Raw genomic sequence first — 9,882 nt, 5'->3', positions numbered from 1 at the left:
GTTCAGGTCCCATTAGAATTTAATGTTTAATTTTATATTGCATCCATTTACAGCCTGCATTCACCTATTGAAACAGAGCAGGGATATCCTGTAATTGCCCAGTCCTATGCATTTTTATTTACAAGTAAATTGATTGTAGCATTAATATGTATATAATATATTATAATCTGTAAGAAAAATGGATGATTATTTCCAGGACAATGTCTGAAGAAGCTTATGGCTTTATCATTTGCCTATTAATAAGGGGATGTAAAAAAATACACCTGAAAAGTAGGAAACATTCATCATGTCCTGACTAGGGATGGATGGACGCCTCCCCCTCCCCAGGTTCTCTGGGTGCCTGCCCAGCTGCTGCCCCCACTTGCACCATTTACAGCTGTAATATTGCACAAATGGGGCCTTTATGGCTGCCATCTATGCAATATTAAATTTATGGAAGTTCCTAAGGTGCCATTTTTTCCCTCAAAATGGAGACCGCGGGAACAATGGGCACTCACATTCAGCTCAGGGTAGGTGCTGGTGACTTGGTGAGGGGGGGGAGTGGGGGCAGCAACTCACCAAGCACAGCCTGGAGGTGCAAGATGGGGGGAGCCCATTGGACTCTTGGGCTCAGCCGAGTACCTGCACCATCCCTAATCCTGACCACATTCCCCCATCTAAAAACACTTCCAAGGTCCTTGGCTTAGGGATGGATGGATCAGTCAGTATCTGGCCCTTGACATTTTCTCATGTATTCAGTCATCAGTCATTTCTGTCCAATTTCTGCAGCAGTCTGCCATTTACGTTTTTTTAAAAAATGCATGGACATTTTCATTTAATTTGTACACAAGTTTCCCTAATATACATATTTTTGTACAGAATTTTTCTTAATGCACGCACAATTAGGGATGTATGAAAGTCACTTACCTTTTCGAAAGGTGACATTTGCAGTGTGGGGGAGGCACTCTGTCCCTCTCCCCAAAATTCTCTCCAGCCGGCTCCGCTCCACGGAGATTCCGCAGAGCTGCCAACCGGGGCTGCCCGCAGCTGGAGATCTGGCCGCTGGGCAGCCTACAGGGACACAAATGGCTGCTGCTATAGCCACCGCCATTTGCGTCCCTGTATTTTGCCGTGATAGGCTACATAAATATTTATACGTAAATTGTGGCAAGTTCTTGGTGGTATGGGAATACCAAGTCATCTTGTCTGCCTCCTGAGGAATCTGTATAACGACCAAGTAGCAACGGTAAGAACAGACCATGGATCAATGGACTGGTTTAAGATTGGGAAAGGAGTATGGCAGGGTTGTATACTCTCACCCTACATATTCCACCTGTACGCAGAACACATCATGCGACATGCTGGGCTTGATGAAGCCAAGGCTGGAGTTCAAATCGCTGGAAGAAACATTAACAATCTCAGATATGCAGATGATACCACTTTGATGGCTGAAAGCAAGCAAGGAGGAGCCGAGGAACCTTATGATGAAGGCAAAAGAAGAAAGTGCAAAAGCTGGGTTGCAGTTAAGCCTAAAAAAAACCAAGATTATGGCAACCAGCTTGACTGAGAACTGGCAAATAGAGGAAGAAAACGTGGAGGCAGTGACAGACTTTGTCTTTCTAGGCGCAAAGATTACTGCAGACACTGACTGCAGCCAGGAAATCAGAAGGTGTTGGCTTCTTGGGAAGACAGCAATGACAAATCTTGATAAAATATTGAAGAGCAGAGACATTACACTGACAACAAAGCTCTGCATAGTTAAAGCAGTGGTATTCCCCATAGTAACCTATGGCTGCGAGAGCTGGACCATAAGGAAGGCTGAGCGAAGGAAGATAGATGCTTTTGACCTGTGGTGCTGGAGGAAAATTCTGAGAGTGCCTTGGACTGCAAGAAGATCAAAGCAGTCCATAATCCAGGAAATAAAGCCAGACTGCTCACTTGAGGGAAGGATATTAAAGGCAAAACTGAAGTACTTTGGCCACATAATGAGAAGACAGGACACCCTGGAGAAGATGCTGATGCTAGGGAAAGTGGAAGGCAAAAGGAAGAGGGGCCAACCAAAGGCAAGATGGATGGATGATATTCTGGAGGTGACGGACTCGAACTTGGGGGAGCTGGGAGTGGCAACGGCCAAGGAAGCTCTGGCATGGGCTGGTCCATGAAGTCATGAAGAGTCGGAAGCGACTGAATGAATAAACAACAAAAAATCATGGCAAAAAAACACAAAAACCAGTGGACGCAAATGGCGGCGGCTACAGTGGCGGCCATTTGCGTTCGCTGGTTGTTGTGTTTTTTTTGCCGTGATAGGCTAAGTAAATACTTACATAGCCTATCACAGCCTCCGCAGGGAAGCAAATGGCATCCCTGCGTTAGCTGTGATAGGCTACGTAATTATTTACATAGCCTATCACGGCTATAATGAGGAAGCAAATGGCGGCCGCAGATGCGGCCGCCATTCACAAGTCAGTGCGGACGGCCGCAGGTAAGTGCTCCGTTTTGTGCGCCTTTCATAGGGTGGGGGGAGGGGGGCTTCTTTCCACCATGGATTTGGGGGGGGGGGCAAATGCACTGGCATTCGGCCTCACCGAGATCCGTGGCAGAATTCTCTGACATCCCTATGCACAACTTTTGAACCAAGAACGTAATTGCAAAATTTGGAGAAGGCTAACTGTGTTCTTCTGATATTATTCTGCCAAGTGCAAATTATTTCATTTCACCTAAAACTGCAGAACAAATGAAATTCTTTCCCATCCCTACTCTGACCTCTAGTTTCCAGTGCCAAGCGGCTTGGCCCAAGCCCCAGAAGGAGAAAAGGACAACGCGAGAGCAAAATAGTCAGTTATTATTTATCATTGCAAAGGGCCTGGCTTTTGTGGTTTTTCTTTCTCCAGCTTCAGATGGGCCATTGTGCAGAGAATGAGTTGAGATATCCAGTGTGTGTGTACATGTCTGCATGTGTGCACAAGGTAATGCTGAGGTTTGGCTGCACTATGACCTTCATGGACTCTGAGGAAAAGCTGATGAGTTTCCTTTAGTCTCTGCACTGACAGCCATGTTATTAACAGAGCAAAAGAAGAAGTGGTGTTGGGCTGCTGTCTTGTCTCCACCCCTACATCAACTTAAAGGCCAAATAATTGAAAATGAAGGACGGTGGTAGCACTTGGAAGCTGTTCGCTTTATTTTTTTATCAATATTTGCACCATTTTCATTGATGTTTATGCCATGTGTCAGAGAGATGTATGTGCTAGGCTGGGAAGGATTTGCTTGCTGCTCAGAGTTTCCTTCCCCACTTTCTGTGAAAAATATTGTAGACTGGTGGAGATAGACTTATAGCATTGTTCCCACTGGCCTCCTGTTTTACTTAAAAAAAAAAATAAAATCCTGTGGAATTCACTGTCTTAAAGGGCAAGGAGTCAAATACTCTTAGGGAAGGATTTTAGAAAGAACTAGATAATTTTACGAGCAATAATAACATTTGTAATTATACATGCTACTGTAAGATGAAGATAATCAATTCTCATGTTTCAGGTCAAGGGCTGATTGGTACAGGGGTCAGTAAGGAGTTACTTCCTTCCATTTATGGAATTTTTTAATTGGTCAGATGCATTAAGTTTTCTCTTTTTACTGTCCTCTGAGTTATGTGACATCGCCCATTTCCGAGTCAAGCTTCAAGGCTCCTCCAGAGGGCAGACTGAAGGTGCCATAGGTTGTTTTTCCTCCCTGTTTCACAACCAGGAGATAGATAGATAGATAGATAGACAGACAGACAGATATTGTTGCAGACAAAACAGGATTCTGGTGGTTGTAACTGGTTGGGAAATATGCCATGATCATTTCCTCTATTTTTGAAGTGGCCCAAGCAAGTTTGTCAGAGCCCCCAAGTTTGCAGAAGTACCAAAAAATCTTTAGAAAGGAGAACCCTAAGTGTGGGAGGGAACCCCTAAAACAGCCCAATGGGGACTGAGCATGCTCAGTGGTCACAGCATGCTGACTGATTGATGGGGGAGGAACCCAGAAAACCAGGTGGGTGGGGGAATGGAATGGGGGTATTGTGAAGGAGGGCATGGATGACTGACTAGAACAATGAACAGGAGCACTCCACACTGCAATGTTTGGTTGCGCGTACCACCTGTACGAATGCCATGGGTGCTTAATTTTCCATCTCTAAATGGAATTATAGTTGATGGACAAGTACCAAGAAATGAATAGGTGATCCCAGCTAAGGTGAGGGGTTGTTTGCTTTTTTAAACAAACGATATTGGGCTATGCTTCCTTGGAAATCTTAGCAAAAGTGAAGCAGTTTGGCAAAAATGTGCACATATCAAATGGATACATTTGGGAGTCTATTGCTGAAGGTCTGGCACAGTACAAGAAATACCATGCACTGAAATACCCACATTAAATACAATGAAACTTCTTCAGTTTTGGTTAACAACAGCTGCTTTTCTAGTTCTTCCTCATCCTCTTATTATTCTTTAATATAATCCCATGTCATATTTTATGCATATTTCCATTGTACACTCATTCATATTATTATTCCAATCAATTGATAATCATTTGTAATGCCTTACAACTTTACATAGCCTTTCCTCCTTACAATGTTCCCAATAAATCATAAGGTTGCACCTTGTTCTACACTTTATTATTCCAACACATAACAAAAATAGATCATTTTTCAATCAAAGTTTTGTTCCCCTGTCTACGCTTTCCTATTCTAATAATGTTTGAGTTTCAGCATAAATACTGGTACCCAGGCCCTCATCATCCATTCTCTTATTGACTGGATGTCTGTATGCTTCCATTTATAACTGGCTGCAATTCTAATGGCCATTAGCAAATTAATGATCACTTCCTGATCCCTTCGAGGTACCTCATTCTTCACATATCCCAAAAGAACAGTGAATGGATCATAAGTCAGATTATATCCTGTCATTTCATTAATATTTTCTAGTTTTGTTGCCCCAAAGTTCCTAATAGCAGGACAACACCAAAAGATATGCCATATATCTGTTTCCACACATCCAACACGTATCATCTGTATATGGATATATATGACACAGTCTTTTAGGTGTTCAGTTCTGTCTAAAAAGGTATATTTAGATACGCCCCTCTCCTTTAGATTTAAACAATTCTGGGGTAACCTTCCCTCAGAATTGCTTCAGCAACACATATATTAAGTGGAATGATACAGAGGAGATTAGCATGGCCCCTGCACTAGTTTAACTAGTTTGACTAGAGATGGATCCTTAAAGACTAGAATTGCAGCTTTGTAGTCACTATGATTCAAACTAGGGATGGGGGAGAATTCCGCCACGGACCCCAGTGAGGCTGGATTCCAAGAATCCGGCCCCATTGGGGCCCATGGCGGAATGGAGCACTCACCTCCACTTTCCCCCAGAATCCATCTGGGTGAGATCCGTCTCTATGTTGATCCTGTGGAGCTGGCTGCCTGCTCCATATTGCTGGCGATATGGCTGGCAGCCATTGCTGTGCCGTGTCTAGGGGTGAACGAAAGTCACTTACCTTTTCTCGCAGCTTTTTCGCGGTGGGGGGGAGCGCTTCGCTGCTCCCCCCGCGAAGTTCAGGCCGGGGGGGGGGAGGCTTCCCGCCTCGCCCAGCCGAAATTCAGGCCGGGGGGGGGAGGCTTCCCGCCTCGCCCGGCCAAAATTCAGGCAGGGGAGGAGGCTTCCCGCCTCGCCCGGCCGCGAACACGAAAGTAAAAAAAAAAAAAAAAAACGTCCCCTGATAGGCTACGTGACGATTCACGTAGCCTATCACGGCTAGATCTGGAAAGTCAGCCGTGATAGGCTACGTGAATCGTCACGTAGCCTATCACGGGTGACTAAAAAAAAAAAGTGCGTACGCGAATGGTGGCCCCCATAGGGAGCCGCCATTCGCGTTCCTTATTTAGTTGCTGTAGTCTACGTCAATGTTTACGTAGACTACGGCGAAAATAAGGGCAACGCAAATAGCGTTGCCCTTATTTTCGCCGTAGTCTACGTAAACATTGACGTAGACTACAGCGACCAAATAAGGAACGGGAATGGCGGCTCCCTATGGGGGCCGCCATTATCCGTACACACTTTTTTTTTTTTAAGTCACCCGTGATAGGCTACGTGACGATTCACGTAGCCTATCACGGCTGACTTTGCAAATCTTGCCGTGATAGGCTACATGACGATTCACGTAGCCTATCAGGGGACGTGTTTTTTTTTTTCTTTCATTGCAATGGCGGGGGCGGCAGCCGGTCGAAAGACCGGCTGCCACTCCCGCCCCGCTCGAACACCGGACGAACCGCCAGCCGGACCCGCCGCCGGAAGGGACATTCAGGGAAGGTAAGTCCCGTCCCGGGGGGGGCGGGGGGCGGGGGGGCGGAGGATTTCTCCCCGAAACTTGTTCGGGGGGCCGAACACGTTGGCGCTCGGCCCCCCGAAGTTTCGGGGAGAAATTCTCCGCCATCCCTAGCCGTGTCGTTGTGCTAAGTCTCTGGATGAAAATGGTGTAGTGGGCGCCATTTGCAGCCGTAAAACTGGTAGATTAGCCTAAATGCAGCCATTTACGGCTGCATTTAGGTTAATCTACCAACTTTACGGCTGCAAATGGCATCCATTACTCCATTTGCATCCCTGTTTTTTGACATGATAGGCTACGCAAATATTTGCGTAGCCAATTGCATGAAAAAACAGGGACACAAATGGAGTAGTGGATGCCATTTGCAGCCATATTGACATTTGCCAGTGATGCGGAGCTGGCAGCCAGCTCTGCAGGATCAACACGGAGCGGAGCCGGCCTGGACAGATTCCGGGGGGAGAGATGGATCACCTCCCCCCATGGGTGGATTCCCCCCCAGAATGACAGGTAGGGAATCCACCCAACCCTAATTCAGACTATTTAATTTCATCGCATTTTCTGATAGGGTTTGCCTAGGGATGAGCAAGATCAAACAGAGATCATTGTAGGATGAGGCACCCATTTTAAACAGTTAGCTATTGTTTTGAAAAGCAAAACACTGGTTCACTCAGATCTCTCATGAGTTGCCCCCTCAACAAAATGGCTGCTGGTCTCTTCAGAACACTTAATTGTGGCAGAGTAAAGAATTTACCAGGTGAGAGCTGCTTCATACAAAATAAATGTCCTAATCAGAAATTACTGAAGTGCCAGAAATTGCACTGTGTAAAGTGGCTTTGACCTGGGCTGAATCTGTCTGTATGTGTGTTCATGGATAGAAGATGAGATATTATACTATCTTTAGCACTGATTCATAATTTAATGATTTGGCATGATTGCCATTTTCCCAAGGATGGGTTCCATGTTGCTGCAGGAATGTTTGCATATTGGAATCATGTAGGATGGTGGATCACATGAGAACTCAGTTGATCTACCCACCTGTGACAAAAGCCAGCTCCACCTGGCCTTGGAATGTCACCTCTCTGGGTGGACCCATAATAAGCCTCAAAGCCAAGAGTCACGTAGGCAACCAAATTACATTACTATACACTCATAACTCATTAAAATACGCTAACTAGGGGTGCACGAAAGTCACTTACCTGGTCTCGCAGCTTTTCACGGTGGGGGGGAGGCACTTCGCTGCTCTCCCCCTGAAGTTCAGGCCGGGGGGGGGAGGCTTCCCACCTCGCCCGGCCAAAATTCAAGCCAGGGAGGAGGCGCCTCGCCTCGCCCGGCCGCGAAATAAAAAGTTAAAAAAAAAAAGCCCCTGTGATAGGCTACGTGACGATTAACGTAGCCTATCACGGCTAGATCTGCAAAGTCAGCCGTGATAGGCTACATAAATCGTCACGTAGCCTATCACGGGTGACTTAAAAAAAAAAAATGCACGTACGCAAATGGCGGCCCCCATAGGGAGCCGCCATTCGCGTTCCGTATTTGGTCGCTGTAGTCTACGTAAATCTTTACGTAGACTACGGCGAAAATAAGGGCAACGTAAATAGCGTTGCCCTTATTTTCGCCAAAGTCTACGTAATCTTTACGTAGACTACAGCGACCAAATAAGGAACGGGAATGACGGCTCCCTATGGGGGCCGCCATTAGCCGTACGCGCTTTTTTTTTTTTAAAGTCACCCGTGATAGGATACGTGACGATTTACGTAACCTATCACGGCTGACTTTGCAAATCTAGCCGTGATAGGCTACGTTAATCGTCACGTAGCCTATCACGGGGGTGTTTTTTTTTTTTTAGTTTTATTGGAATGGCGGCGGCGGCAGCCGGTCGAAAGATCGGCTGCCGCCCCCGCCCCTGACGGAGACCCAACGAACCGCCGCTGGGACCCACCGCCGGGAGGGACATTCGGGAAAGTTAAGTCCCGTCCTGGGGGGGGGGTGTGGGGTGTGGGGGTGTGTGTGGAGAATTTCTCCCCGAAACTTGTTCGGGGGGCTGAACACATTGGCGCTCGGCCCCCCGAAGTTTCGGGGAGAAATTCTCCACCAACCCGAACTCTAACTAAGATACATGCAGGAAACACCTGGAAAGAGCATGATTCAATTCAGAGACTGCTATTCAGTTGGACCTTTGACTTCCCACTCTTCTCTAAGAATCTCCTCACCCAATAGAAATAATTCTTTAGGAATTTCGCCTTGTTGTTTTGCTGGCTCAGGGGGTCACTGCTTGGCCTCTTCTGCCCATGGAACTCAGGTTTCCCCCAGCTGTAAGCCATTCTGAAATGTAAATTGCTCTAAGTGTTTTAGGTTTCTTGATAAAGCTAGGGATGTCAGAGAATTCTGCCATGGATCTCAGTGAGGCTGAATGCCAGTGCATTCCCCCCCAACCCATGAAAGGCATGCAAAATGGAGCATTTACCTGCTGCCGTCTGCGCTGACTTGCGAATGGCATCCGCCATTTGCTTCTTCATCATAGCCGTGATAGGCTATGTAAATACTTACAGTAGCCTATCGCGGCTAACGCAGGGACGCCTTTTGCATCCCTGTAGAGGCCATGATAGGCTATGTAAGTATTTACGTAGCCTATCACGGCAAGCCCCCCCCCAAAAAAACAGCATACGCAAATGGTGGCGGCTACGGCGGCCACCATTTATGTTCCCTATTTGTAGCCGTTTTAGCCTACGTAAATATTTACGTAGGCTATTATGGTGAAAAACAAGGGGAACGCAAATAGCATAGTGGGCTAAATATTTATGTAGGCTAAAATGGGGGGGGAAGGAACACAAATGGCGTTAAAAAAAAGTTATTTTTTTGTTTTGGCTTGCCGTGATAGGCTAGATAAATACTTACGTAGCCTATCACGGCAGCTTCGCAGGATGCAAATGGCGGCCGCTACGGCAGCCTCCATTTGCGTTCGCAGCATCCCATCCGTGGCCGGAACTCCGGCTGCGAACAGCCCTGGCCGGCGGCTTTGTAGAGCCACCGCGGAGTGGAGCTGGCCCAGGGAGGATTCCGGGGGGAGGGACGGCGTGCCTCCCCCCCACCATGAATCTAATCTCAGCAAAGGTAAGTGACTTTCATACATCCCTAGATAAAGCACTAACTAGTCAATTCTGTGTTTTATTTCCTTTTTTAAAAGCATCTTCCCATCTCTGAACCTCTCTCTGTCTTAGTTCTTCAATAAAATAATAATAATTTGATTTGAGCCTCTGGAGTTGATTAACCTTCTTTGCATAGCCTAAACTGGTCTTACCCACATGTTTTGACCACTTTGCAAATGCTAACCAGGATGTACAAGTTTTCACTGGGTTTAAAGGAAGCCCTGAAAAAAGGTCTGTCCTTTTGTATAAGTGCAAACCATAAGTCTGAATTGCCACAGGTTCAGACTAAGATAGTAATGTGTGGTGGCAGCAGTGAATACCCAGGAGTAAGTAGCGCAAAGAGCATCTTGTATCCTGACCTACCTCGTAGGAGGGTGGGTGTGACTGAGCTCATTGTCACACTACC

At 46.5% G+C, this 9,882-nt stretch overlaps 1 non-coding gene across 1 annotated transcript; it reads left to right on the top strand.

The window, feature by feature from the left end:
* Nucleotides 1-5,131: 5,131 nt before the first annotated feature.
* LOC146351248 (U6 spliceosomal RNA) lies at nt 5,132-5,234 on the top strand. Its single transcript, XR_014789781.1, has one exon. It is a non-coding gene; the product is annotated as a U6 spliceosomal RNA (small nuclear RNA).
* The last annotated feature ends 4,648 nt before the right edge of the window (nt 5,235-9,882 follow it).

This window comes from Heloderma suspectum, chromosome 3 (assembly GCF_057233095.1).
Source record: "Heloderma suspectum isolate Gila_16-S chromosome 3, 16-S_ref, whole genome shotgun sequence".
Classification (NCBI taxonomy): domain Eukaryota; kingdom Metazoa; phylum Chordata; class Lepidosauria; order Squamata; family Helodermatidae; genus Heloderma; species Heloderma suspectum.
Note: the sequence above shows the minus strand (reverse complement) of the source record. Positions and strands in the feature narration are given on the sequence as shown.